Here is a 19,916-nt window from a genome sequence, read left to right as displayed (position 1 = left end):
TGTGTGTGTGTGTGTGTGTGTGTGTATGTCTGTGTGTGTGTCTGTGTGTGTGTCTGTGTATACACACACAATTAAAAGATTTCTTTTCTACAAATCTCTGACTGTCTGGGATAATCTTAAGTTTATAAATAGTCGACAAGATATTTTAAAAATTTAAAGATGAAACCCAAAAACTTCGGGTCTTGATAAGCATGAGAACGCAGCTGAATTTCTCCCCCAGAGGTTGAAAAGAGTAGTTGAGGCAAAAGCCACATCTGGCTCCCATGGCACCGAAGCCCACCCATGCCCACGTGGGCCTTTCTGTCTTTGTGTGAGTTTTTCAGGCCAGATGTTGGATGTTTTCAATTTTGCAGAATCTGACTATAAATGAACTGGGGGAAAAAAAGGCCCAACTGTTACTGGGACTAATTATGATCGTTCCAAGGAGAACGTGCATACTTTCGCTTTTCCTTCATGAAGTGTTCCTGAAGAAAGCCTTGTGATTGAAATAACCCTTTCGGATGATAGCTGGCATTTTCAGAAGTAATAATAATACTACTGCAGACACGTAGAGCGGAAGTCGTGGAAATGCAAAGTGCCACACACATGCTGCCTGGTTCCTTGCATCACCCTCCTGTGTGACAGGTGCCTAGAGCTATTCTTCCTGTTTTACAGATACAGAAACTGAGGCACAAGGAATAACAGCATGAGATGTAAAGTCTTCGCAAAGGCTCTTTCAGCTATGGAACCAAGAAGCTTAAAGCCTGAGACACTCTGATAACTAGTCCACACACAGGGCTACTGACGAGAGCTCCACTCACTTAGGTGGGATTGTGTGTGTCTGCCTGTGTGTGTTTCTGTGTCTGCATGTGTGTCAGCCTGTGTGTGTATGTGTGTGTCTACCTGTGTAAGCGTGCATGTATGTGTGTGTGTCTGTGTGTGTATCTGTGTGTCTGCCTGTGTGTGTGTAAGACAGAGGTCACCTTCAAGTGTCACTTCTCAAGACACTGTCTGTCTCATTGTTTTTGAGACATGGCCAGGGACTTGTCAGTCAGGCTATCCTTGCTGGCCAGCAAGTCTCGAGGAACTCACCTATCTCTGCCTGACTTTTTTTCATGGCTTCTGGAAATGAATTCCGGTCCTTGAGCTTGTTCCACAAGCACTTTGCAACATAGCTCTCCCCAGCCCCAGAATCAGCTTTTATATGAACCAAGCATGCTTTCCCAAAGATGTCTGGGCACTGCTGCCAATCAAGCCCTATTTTTCTATTGATCTCTCTTGAAATAATAGAGACCCAGGCTCCTGCATCCCTCCCATAAGGGGAGCTGGGCTGTAGTGCTCCAGTTGTTGCCAGTGTTGCTTGGGCTCTCATGATCTCCCCAGTGCCCACCTACGATAGCCTTTATAGTGTCCTGAGAAGCTAGGAAGGAAAGTGAGTCCTAGTGCTTTCCTTCCTCCAGCTGGCCCAGAGCTCTGCAGGCTGAGCTTTTTGGGAGATTGCTCAAAACTCCAAGTTCTGATTACTCCTCTCCCTTCTCAGTGCCAAGCCAATTCCTGCAGATTTCAGATGAAATGACACCATCTTACAGGAAGTTGAATTTCTTAAATTATTTTGTTTGTTTATTCTTCTAATTGCCTGTTAATGTCTTCACTGCAGGTTGGACACAGACAGCGCCTGTGAGGTGGGAAGGTGTGGGTGGGGAGCTAAACAGGGAGTCTGCCTTCAAGGAGATAGAAACTCTCTGGGGGGAGGGCAGAAGTAAGCCAACATCAACCATGCAGGGAGCTGCTGGAGGAGGCAATGGAATTCTAATTCCATTCTCCTAATTCTAGTGTGTGGGAAATCTCAAGGGAAGTATCCAGGATGACTGAGAACCAGGCAGATGAAAGGAAGGTGGCTGTTACTCTTAGGGAGGCTACAGCATATGCGGAAGTATGGAAGTTTGAGAGCGTGGATCCCTGGCACAGGAATGGGGAGCAGCGAGCCGTAGACCTGGCTCTTGTGTATCATGCACATAGGAGGTACCCGGCTATAGAGGTGGAGAAGGGTGAGAACCAGGCTTGGAGGACTCTTTCTTAGGAAGATTTGAAGATTTCCTGGAAGGCTGTAAGACATAAAGAATTGCTGTGCTGAAGATCTAGGCCCGTGCAAGAGGAAGGCTTTCAGTTCAGAAGAAGCATCTAGTTCCCTCCATCACCGTTGGAGCAAATCTCCTGCATTTATAAGAATATTAATGGAGGCACCCAAGAGGATCAAAAAAAGAGGTATCTGGCCGTCTGGTTGGACTTGACTAATTTAACTAATGAGATTCTGGAGGCCATCAAGTCCAGAATCTTCAGGCTGGCTAGTAGACTGAGGAGCAGCCCACATTGTGATTCAAGCCCAAAGACCATCTGCTGGAAAAGGAATTCCCTCTTGCTGGGGGATGGGGTGGAGTAGGGTGGGGACAGAATGTTTCTGTCTTCTGTTCTTTTTCAAGCTTTCTACTGATTGAATAAGGACCACCCACATTCTAGAGGCCAACCTGTTTTACCCAAAGTCTGCAAGTTTGGAAACCTCATCTGAAAATACTTAGGAAAAGAATCACAGTAATTTTTTTTTTTAATCACAAATCTCAGATGAGATATTTTTTTCAATCACAAATAGGCATGGGCCAGCCTATTTCATCCACAAACATAACTTGTCACACAGGGAGATACACACAACTTCCCTCTGTCTCATTAGGTGTAAACACTTTTGCCTTTGTTCACCACAGGATTTGATTCTCTTATGCATTCTTTAAAAATTACCAAGGGCCTACTATGCGCCTAGTGCTTAGGGCCCAGTGATAAGCAAGACAGATCGTGCTCTCAAGGAACGTGTAGGAGTCACGGAAATTTCTACTGGAGCAGCAATTGGCAGCTCATGGCCAAGTCTGCCTGATAGCTGAACTTCATCAGTGAAGAGTTACTGAAACACTACTGTGTCCATTTATTTATGTACTGTGGGTGGTTCTTACCTGCTATTGTAATAAAGTCAAGCTCTTACAATGGTAACCACATGGCCCGAAAAATGTAAAATACTTACTCTCAGATTCCTGATGCCTGAATGAGGAGAAATAGATGATAAGGAAGAGTAAATAGACATCAAATGATGTCAGGTGGTCATTGAGTTCTTTGAAGAATTAGAGCCAGCCACGTAGATAATAGAGGTGCTGTTTCTGATATCATGGTCAGGGTAGGGCTCTCTCTGTTAGAGTGATATTTGAGCAGAAGCATCGATAATCAGAGAGGTACCCTTAAGAAACCGTGGGAGAAGTGAGTCCTAGGCACAGGAGATAGCAAGTTCTTGAGGGACTGGAGAGCCAAAAGCCTGACTCACTTAACTGATTGTTTGTGAGTCGTTCTGTTATTGGGTACACACTATGTAGTCCCGAGCTTCACTGAAGATGAGAGGTTGGTCTTTTGTTAAATGTGGTCTGACAGTGTTGGTTCTGTGTATTAGGACCCCTAAACCTCATAATTGTTCTACAAGTCCTCTAAAATGCTGATGTGACCAAAGGTCTTTGTGATGGTTATCCTTGATTGATTAGGAATGAGAGGGGCACAGGGTTGTCTTTTTTGTTGTTGTTGTTGTTTTTCCCCCTGTGGCTTAAAATTCTGAAAAGGACAAGAGAGAAGCAGTATAGTCTCTCCCTGTAGAAGAGGCTGAAGTCAAAACAAGTTACTTAGAGCTGGGCAGTGGTGGCACATGCCTTTAGTCCCAGCACTTGGGAGGCAGAGACAGGTGGATTTCTGAGTTCAAGGCCAGCCTGGTCTACAGAGTGAGTTCCAGGACATCGAGGGCTATACAGAGTAACCCTGTCTCAAAACAAACAAACAAACAAACAAACAAGAAAATAAAAAGAAAATTACTTAGAGCAGTGGTTCTCAATGTTCCTAATGCTGTGACCCTTTAATACAGTTCCTCCTGTTGGGTTGACCCCTCACATCAAAAATTATTTTTGTTGCTACTTTCTAACTGTAATTCTGCTAATGTTATTAATTGTAATGTAAACATCTGATATGTAGGATATCTGATGTGTGACCCCTGTGAAAGGGGTCATGGTCAACAGGTTGAGAACCACTGACCTACTAACTTGTTTGTGCCAGCACTCTGGGTGGTCCCTGAGGAGAGAGCCGTGAAACATCTAATCTTGACCTTTAGAAAGCTCACAGTATAATGAGGCAGGGAAAGTCCTGTGCAAAAATACTGCACCCAAACAAGTGAATGTGGTATGGTACTGATCTTTATAGAATGTATTTTGGAAACAGTAGCTCTTCCTAGATGAGTCACGGTGAACTTCGTTGAAGAGGTAACCCTTTAGTAAGGAAAAGGAGAGAGAGTTTTTGCTGAAAGGTAGCAAAGCCAGATGGCTGAAAGGTGCTGCGTGTTGGGACTTGGGGAGATGTTCTGGATGAGAAAGACCAGAGACGGGGTTCTGAGAATGGTGGGATTGGTTTGTAGTCAGAAAGTTCTGCTGTAGGCAAGCAAGTGTGATGGAACATTATTTTTATCTTTGTATCCCCTCATCTTATGTGGTAGGTAACTTTGACAGTGTTCTAGATACTTAATAGTTACCTTTTTAATTAAAAAATTAAAGTATAATTATATTACTTCAACCTCTTCTCTGTCCTCCTTTGACCCCCCCCCCCCCGCCCCGCCGGATCCTCCCATTCCTCCCCATTTTCTCTCAAAATGATGACATCTTTTTGATTATTATTGTTTTATACACACACACACACACAGAGAGAGAGAGAGAGACAGAGAGAGACAGAGAGAGACAGAGAGAGAGACAGAGAGAGACAGAGAGATAGAGAGACAGACACACATACACACAGACACACAATTCCATACATACAACATTCTGAGTATGTTTAGGATGACTTAGGAGCATATGATCTCAGGGCTGACCGCTCTGTTATTGGACAACCAATTAGGGGATTCTTCCCTGAGAAAGGCTGACTCTCCTCTTGCAGCAGCAATCATTAGTTGCCTATATTTCTTTGTCTGGAGATGGGTCCCGTAAACTTGATGGCTTCTTGGAGAGATCCAACCAGCCATGATGTACAATCTCTGAAACCTTCACAGATTTGATTATGAATCTTGAGATCCATTGAAACATGCTATCCAAGTAATTTTAATGTGAGACCATTAACTGTAATGATTGAGTCAAATATATTAAATAATATTATGATTTAAATGTAGTGTGCCACTCCAATTCCTATGTTGAATCTTAACCCCCCGATTAATACTACCAAGAGGCAGGGCCTTTAGGAGGCAACCAGACCCTGAGAGTGGGACCCTGAAAAGGGGGATTAAGACTTTTAGAAGGAGGCTGGGGAGTGTTCTTCCCTAAGTCACCATTTGGTGACATGTAGAACATATGATATATAATGGAATGGGCCCTGCCTAGACATCCATTCTATGATTCTGGATCTTTGATATTTCATCTTCTAGAACTATGAGTGATAATTTCTGTTTCTATAAATTAACTAGTTTAAAGCAGTTTGTCCTTGCATCCAGAGAAGACTAAGGTATACACAGGGAGTCCTTCATTTTCAACTTACCGCACTTCAACTCGACCATTGTGCAAAGCAATATGTTTGTAGTAGAAATCTAATTACACATTTTGACCTTTCTGTCCAGGCTGGTAAGGTGGAGTGTGATGCTACTGTGACACTGGACAGTGGCAGTGATCAGCTCAAGATCAGCCACACGGCCACAGAGACAAAGGACCAACACTATCCAGGGTACTGTGATGAGCTGTGATGTTCAGTAGGTCAGGTATAGGGATTGCATTTCTAACTCAGGGCAATTGTGACCTGTGATGGATTTCTTAGGATGTGGCTCCACTGTATGTTGAGGGGCATCTGTACTTTACAAGGCAGCATATACCACATGACATTGTTGCTATGATGGGAACAGGTGCCTGAATCCCCTGATCCTGGCTCTGGTTTCCTCTTCAGGTATAAAACGTTCGTCGTGCATAAAAGCTCATTTTGCATCAAAATAAGAATTATGTCTCATGCTTAAGAATGAGATGCATGGGAACCAGTGGACCTCCTGGCATTTTCCTTCCATAGGAAATGCCACTAGATAGAAATCATGTCAGGGCAAGCAGTAAGGACAAGATTGCCTTAGGGAGGGACTGAAGAAAGAGTGACCTCTGATCATTCAGTGTCAATATTTAATTACTAAATGAGGTGAATGTCATCTGATGGCAATTGGATTTCCTAACCAAATAGCCCAAGCCTGACCATGTGTTCTCGGCAGGAGGATGGCATCATCTTAGGCATGAACCTGTTCTCTATTAGGTCAATGAGGAGTGAACTAAATATTTTCTACTCTGGTCTTCAAATGATAAGAGCTTAACAGCTTTGAAGGAGCTATTACAGGCAAATGCCTAAAAGAAGTAACCGTTTGAAAAGCCTGTAATTATGTACTTCTGTAATAGTGTGTGAAGGGATCATGGTTTCCCATCAAGGGTTATTGAGTAAATAGTGAGTTCTCAAGTCAGTAACTACTTATTTACATGATGGCCAGTTACAGCAATGAAGAAACCATTGGAAGCCGCTCTTACTCATCCACACAGCCTGTGCATAGTCTGCTCTCCGTGCAGAAATGCATTGTGGGACTTGGAGCAAAGGGGAAGGTAGGTGCTATCTCAATGTTGAGATTTTTTTTTTTTTTTCTGGTAAAAGGTCTTTTCCTTTGGGATCTACCCTTTTCATATTCCTTGAGACTCTGGTAGGGATGTCAATCAAATAACGAGGCCCTTTGGTCAACAAGTGACCCAAGAAGATCTTAAGATTCCTTTTGAGGAATTGACATGCTCTCTGGGAACCACAGGGGGTATTTGTTTTCTAGGTTCCCTTTGTAAAAAGGTCCATGTAAGCTTGAAGCTGTTGGTAGCTTGCTATACCACACAGGATGAGAATCTTGCCTCAAACTAAAACCAACACAGAGTAAAGCAGAGGTGTGAAGAAATAGGTCACAGCATTGCAGCACCTTAGTGACCCATGCCTGCAGCTACCTTATATCTAGAATGTGCTAGAGGATCACAGTTCTGTTTTACATATATGTACTTTGATGGTTTGTATTAGGCAGACTGTTCTACTTGTGAGGCATCCCCCTAATTGTATAAGGATTTCTTAATGTGTCTAATAGAAGATTTGTGTTTGTAGATAGACTACAACAGCTTGTTGGCATCTGCTGTGAGTAGTCTCAGTAACAAATAGTAGGATTTTGGAAGAAGGTGAAATTTGGGCAGATTTGGCTTTCTCTGCCCAGTGCCTCCTCCATTAGCAGGAATCAGCCAAAATTACCCATCTGCACCTGAGAGACAATCCCAGAAGAGAAACACTCCTGCCTACAGTTCTTCCTTCCATCCTTTCTTTTTATTTTTGCCAAGTGGGTGAGCCCTACCTTCTTAACTTTAAAACAGATGGTGAATATGAGGATAGTCTCTGTTATAAAACACTTTGCTTAAATATTTAATATGTTTAAAACTTGTACAAAGAGTGGGAGGCAAGGCTGGATACACTGGATTATGCCTGTAATCCTAGTACTTACTGTGCAGAGATAGGAAGAGGAGGAGTTCAAGGCCAGCCAAGGATACACGTGAGACAGGGTCTCAAAATCCAACCACCAAAGCAAGCAGTTGAACAAAAAGGAAGGAAGGAAGGAAGGAAGGAAGGAAGGAAGGAAGGAAGGAAGGAAGGATGAAGGGAAACAGGGAGGACAGAAGGATGGAAGAAAAGAAGGAAGGGGAAGTTAGGAAGTAGTTCTGATTACTAGACATGGTATGGTTTATGCCTACAATAATTTTGGGAGATGAGGCGAAAGGTATTCATCAAGTGTTCCAAGGCCAGCCTCATGGATATAGCTTAAGTTACATGACATAAGCCTAAACTACACTCGGTCCCACCCTTCCCCACTCAAAAAGAAGAAGGAGAAGAAGAAGAAGGAGGAGGAGGAGGAGGAGGAAGAGGAGGAGGAAGAGGAGGAGGAGGAAGAGGAGGAGGAGGAGAAAGAAGGAGAAGGAGAAGGAGGAGGAGGAGGAAGAAGAAGAAGAAGAAGAAGAAGAAGAAGAAGAAGAAGAAGAAGAAGAAGAAGAAGAAGAAGAAGAAGAAGAAGAAGAAAAGAGGAAAGCATTCTAGGAGTGATGTGGTCTGGAAGCCATGACTGTGGCTGAAGAACCACTCTCCATTCAGGATGGAGCTGCATAGCCAATCCTGTCTCCAAAGAATGGAGCTCTCAAGGAGATGACAGAATGTCACTTTAATCAGCATAATTCGCTATAGCTACAAATGTAACCTTCATGATGGAGTGAACGAAAACTAAAGACCTTGGCAAAGCCCCAAGGAAGCGTTTAAAAGAACAAGGGATTACAAGGTCACAGGGAAATGAGATTGCCTCACATTTGGCCTGATTTTTCTGTAGCCAAAGGAATACAGTTAGGAATTTGAGAACTCGGCTGGAGCCTCTTTAGAAATGTCATTGCCCTGGGCATCCATGACATCTTGGACTAGCGCTCAAAGATCAGGAGATTGGATAATACTCTTCCTCAGTGTTGACTCTGAGCCCCACTTACAATACCGTCCTTTCCCTTGGCTTGGCCTGACTTCCAGTTTTGTTTGTTTTAGCAACCACTATTTCTGCAAACTGTGGAATGGACCAGCAATGGTTACCCTCTTCCTAGACTTGCTTCAGCTGGAGAAAATCTTAATTGATGTGATGAGAAAGGGAACAAAGAGTAGGAGAAAATGGTAAGAAACATCATGTTTTTAAGATTTCAGTGTAAACTGATAGTAAAAATCTAGAATAGCAGGTGAATAGATCTGACTATCTGTCATCTATCTATCTATCTATCTATCTATCTATCTATCTATCTATCTATCTATCTATCTATCACCTATCTATCTGCATAGAAGGAGGTGTAGAAAGAGAGGGGAGCCAGCCATAAATGCATAATGACAGGTCGAAGTCTGTCTTTGATGCTCACATCATCAGATCCCCTTCCAAAGCAGCTGCCACTCAGCCAAGCCCTTGCCAGGTCTCCACTGTGTACTTCCATGGAGAATGCCTCCATGTTTTTCACCATTCAATTGTTGTAAATGCCCACTTCCAAATGAGACTTCCACTAAGAGGCTTAAGCAGTCTTACTCCTGAAAGAAATGCCTAAGACAAGACAGCCTGCCCATCTCCCTACCAAAACCACAGGTGAACTGTAAGTTACTTTAGTTGATCTATCGGCCAGATCAGATCTTAAGCCTCTTCCAAGCCATTGAAAATATCTCAGATTGCCAGGCGGTGGTGGCGCACGCCTTTAATCCCAGCACTAGGGTGGCAGAGGCAGGCAGATTTCTGAGTTCGAGGCCAGCCTGGTCTACAGAGTGAGTTCCAGGACAGCCAGGGCTACACAGAAAAACCCTGTCTCGAAAAACCAAAAAAAAAAAAAAAAAACAAAAAAAAACTCAGATTTTTAAAATTGTATTTTGATGGCAATGGAACGTGGAAATCAACAAGAAAAAAAATCGATATTTCAATCTTGTTTTTCACATGTGTTTGGGAATCTCAAATCATTTGGCCATAAAAAGCAGATCCGTGTCATATTTTGGGTAGGGGGAGAATGACGAGTGCTTTTGCATAGGGTAGATTTTGTTCTTGTTGATTTTCACATTCCATTGCCATCAAAATACAATTTAAAAAAATCTGAGACATTTTCAAAGGCTTGGAAGAGGCTCGGGATCTGATCCGGCCAATAGATCAACTAAAGTAACCTATAGGTCATCTGTGGTTTTGGTAGGGAGATGGGCTGTCTTGTCTTAGGCATTTCTTTCAGGTAACTTTATTTGCCTGGTCACACTTACTAATGTTCTCCTAGCGCCTACCCACCTAAGTACTGCTTCTGTCTTCCGTCATCCTTGCTCACCTCGCCACCGAGTGCTTATGAGCTCCTTATTTCTACTCTAACTTCATCTCTCTTTGGGCCAAAGTGGCAGTAGAAACAGGCAGGGGTGGGTATATCCTAGGAATATTGGGTAGAAGTCCCAAATTCCATGAATGTCATGATCCTGTTCTTTAGCATGCTTTCTGTCTTACAGTGGCCTCACTGTGTTCCCATTCAAACCATCTAGAATATCAAAGGACTCACTACATATGAGGATTTGATACACACTTCTCTGAAAGCAAAGGAGACTGCTGTTACCACTCACTAACTCCTGATATTTCGTTCTGAACATCCAAAATCCTTCTATATTTTGGTGAAAATTTTAATTCCCATTTGATAGTTTAATGTATATTCTGCATAATGATCTTTGCAATTTAATGACCATGGAGGGGATGACAGTTTTCAGGCAATATACTTATTTTGACTATTAGTTTATTGATGTTCAAGTATACAACTTGCATCCATTTAAGTCCTAATGGAGGTAGTTCCGTTCCTCAACGGATACCAATCAGACGGATACCAATCTCTAAGACTATGAGATGTTGAGTAATTAAGTTCAGGGTCTCCTGTGTGTGTTTGTATGTGTGTGTGTGTGTGTGTGTTTGTGAGTGCGTGTGAATGTTTGTGTGAGTGTCTGTGTGAATGTTTGTGTGTAAATGTGTGAGTGTTAGTGTGTATATATATATATATGTTTATGAATGTTTATGTGGGTGTGTGTGAGTTTGTGTGTATAAATGTTTGTGCGAGTGTGTGTGTATATAATGTGCTTAGAGAAATGCCTCTTTCCAGATGTCAAACTAAAGTATCTGTTCCTTCTGATGTTGTTGTCAGGACCAATTGGGAAGCAAAGAATCACACACAAAGACTCCTTTGACTCCCATCACACAAGGCAGAGAATTCCTGGTCTTCAGGTTCTGGCCCTTGTTACTTTGTGTGTGTAAAGAAGAAAATCCTTTCTGACTGAAGGAAGAAATCTTCCTTCTCCTTACTTCCTCCCCCAGCCCTGACCCCTGAACCCAGCTAAGTTCTGCCAAAATGTTTTGTCTCAGCATCTTGGCACTGGAAGGTAAAAGAGGAGAGACTGGAGGAATTTGATCCAGTTTCCATGATTGCCACTGGGGATAATGGAGACATTTTCTGTGATATTTAAATGCTAATCACTTTGTTAGATTTTCATTTCTAAAGCAAAACTATGGACATGCATTTTCACAACTGAGCAGAGACTGTGCATACCATGGGCTCCTTAGGAGTTTTTCTCTCCTTAACTGAACATCCGCAAACGCTTGTGTGAGTGGAAGAACCATGGATAATCGCATTCAGCCGCAGGTTCTTGCTTTGGTCCCAAATGAACCTGAGCATTTGGGGTGTGCAAGGAATAGTGAATTTTGTGCTAAAGAAAAGATAATGTGCTGAATCTATGTTATCCTTTTTGAGGACGTTGACTTTCATTTTTATGTGTATTTTTAAATGAGCTGTATGGATTCCTAGAGTTGTAGGCCAGGGCGGACGGGAAACACTCTGTCACTCTCGGCCACACAGATCACAGACTCTCTCATCCCACTTCTGTCTGCTCTCCTTTGCCTTCATGTCTCCTGGAAAGTGGTCCAAGCTAGAATGTGCATGGAGTAGGTGAAGAACATGTGGATGGGATGTCACTTCCCTTTGTTTTTTTTTCTCCTGTGGGTTTTGGTTGTGGTTATTTGTACTTCTGTTAGCTGTCTTGGGACTGAGGGAAAAGGTGCCTTTGGAAGATGGGGAACAGTCTCAGGGTCTTTTTTTATATTACCTTTAAAATGAGATTCATCTCAGCTATTCAGGGACAGATTATCCGGTTTGCTGACTATCTGGGAATTTAGTTTCTTTCCTTTCCTCTCTTGTTGCCAGTGTTTTGACAGTTTCCTCTCTCTGTTGACAAGTACAAGATTGACCATAAAAGGAGAAGGGAAACATCCAATCAGCTCTGTTTGTTGATTGCTCTGGTACGTTTTGTGCAGAAACAAACTAAAATACAGACCCAACAGGAGTTTGAAGATTATCTGTGAGTTGCATCTACCCATTCCGTTTCTTAGCCTCATTCATACAGATAATCACCAGTTGGCAGAACTTCAGAGATCTCTCTCTTAAGGGAGATCAAACACTTTTCAAAACCCAGCCGCCTCTGAAATGGTACATTTTTTTCATTCCCATGGGAAAACCATGACTTAGAGGAGAGAGAGAGAGAGAGAGAGAGAGAGAGAGAGAGAGAGAGAGAGAGAGAGAATGTTTCTTTTCTCTCTGGTCGAATCTAGCTTTGATGGGACAGAGAGACCAACCTGGTGATGCTTTTCTGGGTGCAGACATGTACGTATACAGGCACATATGCACGCCTGTGCCTGTACATGTGTATAATATTCAAATCACATCAAGGCAGTTTGCCATGGCCCCATAGCTTTCCTTGCAGAGAGAGCTTGCCCTGACCTCCAGTTCCCTACTATCTACCCTTTGGGTTCAGGGTCTGCTCTTCCAACTCTGACCACCCAGTGGTGTGAAACTAACGATTAACCCTTCGGCACCAGTGCGCTGGAGTGTTCTCCAGTAATTGGCAATGTAAAACCCATTAGTGGATGGTGTGGGGGTTACTCTGGGTCCTTATGTCAGGAGGTTAATGAAAATTTAAGTATTGTATGTTGCTGAGGATAGATTAAGATGTTTATGGGCTATGCCCTTTTTTCTTTTCTGCCAGCACCTGAAACTGAGCTTCAAGCTTCTGGCCTACTTAGACTAGGTTGCTTTCTCAAACCTGGTTTGGGTTTTATCTGTGAGCTGGGGAAACTCTTGCCACCAAATCCACATGGCTCCACTATTCTTCACAGCTCAGACATGGAGACAGCTCCCAGGGATCACAAAAAGGAAGTATATCTAATTGCTTAGTAATTATAAATATTTCGCCTTCAAATGTATTTATTAATTGAAAAAATGAACTGGTGCGGTGTTTGGGGGTTCTATTTAGACTCTTGGAGATGGGTAAGTGGGGAGTTTATTGGAGACTTTTCTTGGGACTCAAGGACCCATTTGTGTGAGTATACTGTTTATTAATGGGTCTTTGTTCTTGCCGAAACCCTCAGACGGGGAGTTTGAGGGGCACACTCATTTTCTTCTTAGGCCTATCAGCATAGTAATCACTCTTGGCTGAAAACCAGCTGCCATTTGCATGTTTAATAAAAACTATAACAGTAACACCATATTCAAAACTGCTTTTCCTTTTAGCCTAAGACTTGGAATTGACCTAGTTTCGTATATCTACCATAAATGTTCTTTGCCTCAGGTGGAAAGTCTTTAAAATAAGGAGATGATGCTAAAACAATCTGATTACTCTTCCTTTCCCCTATCAGTCAAAACCATCTCTCTTAATTATGGCATGAGGACATTTACATAGCTGGGGAGAGGACCCTTTAACTACATTTCTGTTATGCGTGGCACTTCAGTGAAAGGATATTGTATTCATGTGCATTAGTGATTGCTTATAAAAGATCAAGACAATAATAGCCGATTCGGTGATAAAGGTCTCTTTTCTCCTCACAGACAGGCTGTCTCTGACAGAAGAATACAGTTCATCAAGAGTGTCTGCAGGTTGTCAAACTCGGGGAGGTTTGGGGACCCTGTGCGGCTGTCATGGTCAACAAGGAGATTTTCTGTCGGTCTCTCCATCACTCACCCCGAGGAAATAATCACTCACTGCATTCTGCATGTTCTCCTGATACAGTTCTCCATTTGAGAGAAAAGAGCTATTTCATCAGAGGACAATATAGCCCTTCTCTGGGTCCACGTAGCTTCCATTATCAGACCATAATAAATCATATTTATGCTCTCAGTTAATAAGACTGATTACAACGCAAGTTCCAGACATGGGCAAAGCAAGGCAGGTGAAAAGATGTTTTAATGAAAATATGATAAGAAAGCAGCTTCTGGCGAACATTTTGTGCTATTATTCGTCATGATTACGGACAATTTTTGATGCATCTTCTTTAGCAATGGTTTAAGCTGCATAAATTGGCTCACGGGAAGATAAGTAAAAATGATAAGAAAAAAAATCATGAAATTTTCTTATGTTGTCTAGAGTCATTATGTCCATAACAAGTACAAAATAGGTTTAATGTATATACCAGGGAACGGAGGAGAAACAGAATTCTCAGGAAACCATGGCTGGGGTATTATTATTCAAAATGGTTTCGACATTTTTCTCTCATCTTGCTTTGCAAAAGCGGACACTCCCTGGAATTTAGGCACCCTAGTTGTTAATTTCTGCATTGTAAATGAACCTACAGCCCTTCTCCTTTTATTTACCCCTCCCCCGTTGTTCCTTTTCTTTCCCCTCTTCCTTTCTTGCTCCCCTCCCCTTGGAGCTGGGTACAAAGAGACACAGAGATATATGGTTTTTTTTTTTTTTTTTTCTTGATCTTTAGTGCTAATGGGAGTTAAGTGCCTGTTTGGGAGAAAAACAGACCCCAAAGTTTAATACTGAAAGCTACCTTATTAAAAAGTCCTGGACATTTTTAGCTTCACCAAGTTCAATTACACTAAAGCACCAACTTTCTAAATGAGTACAAAAAAGAAAAAAAAATCAGATAAAATACTGAAATAGACAGAGTCATTAGCTGTCTAATCTGAAGGCCCCGACTCAGGATGCATAGTACAATCTGTTCTTTTATAGTCATTCTCCAATTTACGGCATAACAAATAACAATTCTGGGTTAGGGTCTGACAGGCAGAGTGCTTCCTTCCACATCTGCCTGTGGTCTTGGTGAGAGTTGTGTTATCCCAGAGTGTGTTTTCCCAAAAGCACCAGAGCTTCTCTCACTGAGCCTTGCTTGGACAGCTGTGTTCTGAGATTTTGAGCTGGCACAGTTCAGATCATGAAAGTAGCTGGCTACCTTATTTGGGGTAGAGATCGAGAGACAAGTTGGCCTGTCCTTCACATGTGCACTGGGGCCTCTGCTTGAGGAAGAGCCACGTGGTAAATGAAGGAGAGTGTCCTCCGAGGCAGAGCTTTGTGCGGGCCTGCAGAGCTGCAACTCAGAAAGCAGAGCAAACTCTTTCCACTAAGAGAAAACAACTCTCGCTGTCTCAGAGACTACTTGGGAGTTGGCTCAGAGATGTTCGGATTCTGTTACTTCTAAGGTGGTTTCCACTTGTTAGCTTTTGGGACTGCTGATAAAGTCAGTGGGATCCAGAAGATGAACTGTGTAAGTCAACTAAAAAAAAAAAGAAAGAAAAAAGAAAAAAGAAAAAAGAAAAAAGAAAAAAGAAAAAAAAAAGCATGAGGAAACTTCATGAACTGAACCAGTAAGGCAGGGCATGTCCCTGTGGTGTCTCCTGTGTACACGCAGGGTCCTATGCTTTTCAGTGACAGTATCCTTTTTCCTGAAATTAAAAGCCCATTGAGATTCAGTCCCCTCCCCCTAGGTCCTGGCTTTCTTTGTTGGTAATCTCTCTTTGTTCTATTTTAACATGAATGCAAGAGTAATTGCTGTGCCCCCACCCCATCATTCACATTGTCTGAATCACACACACACACACACACATACACACACACACACACACACACACAACTGCCTAGACTTCTGCTGCGCCATCTTTTGATTTTAGCCCTTATTCCATTTTTCTTTTCATAGGCTGACTGAAAAACATTGCCCGGGAGGGAATCCCATAATGACACCATATCTCTGCTATCTACCGGGCGTTTTGTTTTAACGTTACTGGACTTGACCACAAAAGACTTTGACGCTGATAAAGAATCTGTCACGTCTGTCCCATCTTTACTCTGAAATCACTCATGACAGCGAAGACACCCCGCCCCAAAGCAGCGGTAGATTAGGGATGATTAGAGGCTTGTCGTTGTGGAGCCATTTCATGTTGGACCCTCTACTGAGCCAAATGTGCACGCAGTGCTTGTCACACTCCATTAGCATGTGTGAAACAGTTGGGAAAACGGCCATATGAGTAGACAGAAGGAAACCTGGATTCTTCACATTGGGACTTGTTACCACTGAATAATGTCTTTGCAAGAGGGATCGGTTTAGGTTTTGCTAATTTCTTCTGTGATGGAAAATAAGTGGCATTTGTGGAGAGAGTCTACAGAGGTGGCTCGCAAGTCATGCCTTTAAATGTATCCCTTTTAAAAACATTAAGAAAACTTGGAGTTGGGCCTGGAAGTGGAGGCCTGTAATAGCAGTTACTCGTGAGGCTAAGGTGGGAGGAACACAGGTTCAGGGCCAGCTGAGGCAACTTGGTAAGACTGTCTCAAAGAAAAAAGTGGAAAAAAAAAAAAGGAATATCACATAATTCAGTGGTTAGGCACTTGCCTAACATGTACAAGACCCTAGTTTCAATAGCTCCCAACTTTAGTAGTGCAAAATAATATGTAAATAGGTATCTCATGGATAAATAACATAAATAAGAAGAGACCATGTGAACTGAGTGTGATAACACAGGCTTGTCATCTCAGCATGGGGGAGGCAGAGGCGGGTAGATCACAAGTTCGAGGCTAGCCTGGCCTATATAAGTAAGATCCTGTCTTGAAAACCAACCACTCAGCCAGCCCTTCAAACAAAATAAGTAAATGAATGGACAAAAAGGAAATCCACCCACTTGCCAGTAGAAGAAGCTTCAGTGGATACTTGCCTCTTCAAATGTTCTCCTTGGCCCCTGCAGGAACCAATAAGCTACATTTTCACGTCCGAAGCCACAGGCTAAGGATTTGTTTTAGACGCAGACTTACTTCTAAAATCATTCTTACCTGACTAGGATCCAAATTCATGCAGCTGGTTTACTTTGTCCACAATTTTTTTAAATTGCTCCTGCTGCTGTCTGTTTTTAGGGAGAGAAACCAGAGCAAAGATCCTTGAGGGATGGGGAGATAAGAAACTCTTGGATACAGGGTATTCCAGGACTGCTAAATACCACAGCCTCTGGGCTACAAGGCAAGGACAGGGTAGGTGTTATTTTCTCCTGGGGCAACTGTTGAAACCCACGTTGAATGAAAGACAATCTATTACGAAAGGGAACTTTCCTGACCACTGCCTGCATAATTTCATATGTATGAGTATGGCCATGCCCTCAGTATGAGAACTTGTCCCACATATGATTGGGGAATTATTAAATGTTGACTATTAAATATTTTAGTTACTCTCACACTGTGTTTATCTTCCTAGAATGATGAATATGCAGATTTAGAATGAAATTTCTTCATTTCCAGGCAAATTGTGCCATCAAGTCCTTGGCAAGCAGGGCCCCTGATGGCTGACTCACCGTGGCAGGCCGCTTCTGTGTCAAGAAAGGCCACAGCATCTCAAGACTCCAAGAAGGGGGACATTTAGATGGGGCACTGTATCACTCTAGTGACAGTCTCTGGACACTTATGTAAAACCATGGCCTGATTTAGTGATTTTGAAAAACAATCTCCCAGCCCGGACAAGCAGGGAAAGTAAACATATGCCACTTTTAAGAGCAGGGAAGGGTAAAGATCAACCAGGGCACAGGGAGAGAGGTCTCTGCCTCCGGACAAGCAGCCTTGAAGGCAGCAGTCGCTACAAAACACACATCCCTGTCTTCAGCCTGTCTGGCTCTGTGGGCTCCAAGCCTTGGTCCAGGAATGCAGTGCTGTTCTTTCCCTGACTGCACAGAATGTGTTTGCCTTGTTGAAGGCCAGCCCAGGACTAATTTTGAAAAGTAAATCTGGGAAACGGCTTAATTTCATTTCCCTAGAGATTTTTTCTGGAACAAAGTTGAAGAAATGGTAAGGCGAGCAGAGGAGAAGTCACAGGCAGGAGCGGCAGGATTTTTTTTCTCTCCCTGGTTTCTGGACTATGAATGGAGTTTAATGGATTTTCAGTAGGCAGTGGTGATTTTTAAGACTGCACTGCTGAAATTTACAGCCCATGAGATACTGCTATAAACTCTACGATCTTTAACTCGCATGTCTTCTTGAACATCCAGAAGAAAAGCACCAGGGACTGTGTCCTAGTGACTCACGCTTTGTGTTCCCATTACTTGTGTTTGCTGAGCACCTACTAGCTGCCTGGGACTGTCTCTCATCCATCTCTCTCTCCACTGCATCATAGCCTCTTCCTTGGAAGGATAAAAACGATGACAACAACAACAACCAAACTCCACAAAACCCAGAAAAACAAACAAACAAAAAACAACCAAAGAAAATAAAATAAAACAACAACAACAACAACAACAAAAAAAAACCAAAACAAGACAAAAAAACAACCTACGTGCTGAGAGCTGGGACAGGTTCAGCTTATAGAGTACTTGTGTAATATTCACAAGGCCCAGGGTTTAGTCAGGGCATGGTAGGGGATGTCTGTAGTTCTAGCCCACAGGAGGTAGAGAGAGGAGGACTAGAAGCTCAAAGTCATCCTTAGCTGGTCTGAACAATATGAGACCATGTCTAAAAAAGTCAGAAAAAAGTAAAAGAAAAAAGACAGAGCTTTTGACTTAAGTAAAAAATAGCCGCTTTAGCAGAAACCCTCAATGGAACTTGCTTTCTCCTAGGGGTCAGTGCAGGGTGGTGTATACTGGCTGTGGACCCGTGTGCTCCACCACAACCCCTAGCCTCCTGCTTTCCAGTTGCTTTCTGAGAAGCAGGTCACTTAGTCATTCTACTCCATGACTTGCCCGGGTATGCTGGCTGTGCCCTGCCTTCCCCTCCTCCTGTCCTTCACTTTCCCCGCCATCTACCTGGGTTATTAGTGAATGACCCAGAAGAGTGACCCATCTCTGAATGGCCACAGCAACCCTCTTGGTTGTGGTGGCTGACTTATGCAAGAGCTGGTGGCAGAGCAGAAGCCTGGGCTCCTCTGGGCTCAGGAGGGGAGGGGAGGGGCTGCCTGCCTTACCAACCAGATTTTTGCTTAGGTGTGGGGCTTACATGCTGGGCTAATCTCCTGGGCCCTGGTTGGAGTAATGCCCTTCACTTTGTATTTCTTGTTTTCCAAACACTGTTTTATGTACACGCCTATGAGCAGAACAGATTTGGCAAATGATGTTCTGGAAGGAGAGCGGAGCTCAGAGCCTGCCCCATCCTTTCCAACAACCAATTCTCTGGGTGTAACCTCCCAGGAATTTGTTGGGACTAGAAGATCTCCAAGATCCACCTGTATGGGAAGTGACCCAACAGTGACTAAGCTTCCCAAGGGCATGCATTCAATCTTTTCTTCAAATCTCACTCCGTTCCTTCAGTGCGTAGCAAAAGGCAATATAAATTTAAAAAAAAAAAAAAAAAAAAAAAAAAAAAGCCGGTGTTTATTGTTCCATGCAATTCTTTGGTGACTAGAAAAACCACTACAGAATCTATGTGCTTCCACAGTTTTAGCCCATCTGACCGAGTACTTTAGAGCTTGTTTGGAATGACAGAAATTAGCATGTAACTGTTAATGAGCTGACACCTTCCATTCCTAGGTGTTGGGTTGGTTCTTGGTTCACATTGCCCCCTTCTCGTGGTCTGGCTCCAACTCAGGTGCTCCTGAGTTTTTCTAGGCAACATGATATGACCTTATCTCCCCAAGGGTTGGCTCTGGTTTTTATTTGTCTGGGAGTGGACAATGACTTCAAATCAGGCCAATCAGAGTACTTCTCTAAGGTTTTCTAAATTGGAACCCAGGGGAGATTGTCCATCTCTGACTATGGCAAACTCTGACTGTTGGGTTTGGGAGCTTTTTGTGAAACAAAATGTTTTGTTTTCCACCATGTAAAGGCAGTCAGTCTGTAGGAGAAAACAGTCTCTCAGAGAAGAATGACCCAGATTCATGGTCTCGCTCGATCTCAAGTGTTTCCCTTGTGCATGATATAATCTTGGTGTCAGAGAACAGAGGCAGCCTTGGTTCTGGTGCCGGCTACCTCAGGGGCTCAGATGCACTCTCTCTGTTTCCTCTTAGGGATCTGCCTTTGAAGTTCAGTTGTTTTCTACTTTTCCTAAAC

At 43.0% G+C, this 19,916-nt stretch overlaps 1 long non-coding RNA gene across 1 annotated transcript; it reads left to right on the top strand.

Annotated features, from left to right (window-relative positions):
- The first annotated feature begins 6,255 nt into the window (after positions 1-6,255).
- LOC143441927 (uncharacterized) lies at positions 6,256-13,504 on the top strand. Its single transcript, XR_013109680.1, has 4 exons — positions 6,256-6,653; positions 8,647-8,769; positions 11,838-11,932; positions 12,676-13,504. It is a non-coding gene; the product is annotated as an uncharacterized LOC143441927 (long non-coding RNA).
- Positions 13,505-19,916: the final 6,412 nt, after the last annotated feature.

Source organism: Arvicanthis niloticus, chromosome 4, assembly GCF_011762505.2.
Source record: "Arvicanthis niloticus isolate mArvNil1 chromosome 4, mArvNil1.pat.X, whole genome shotgun sequence".
Taxonomy (NCBI): Eukaryota; Metazoa; Chordata; class Mammalia; order Rodentia; family Muridae; genus Arvicanthis; species Arvicanthis niloticus.
This window is presented reverse-complemented; position numbering and strand designations above follow the sequence as displayed.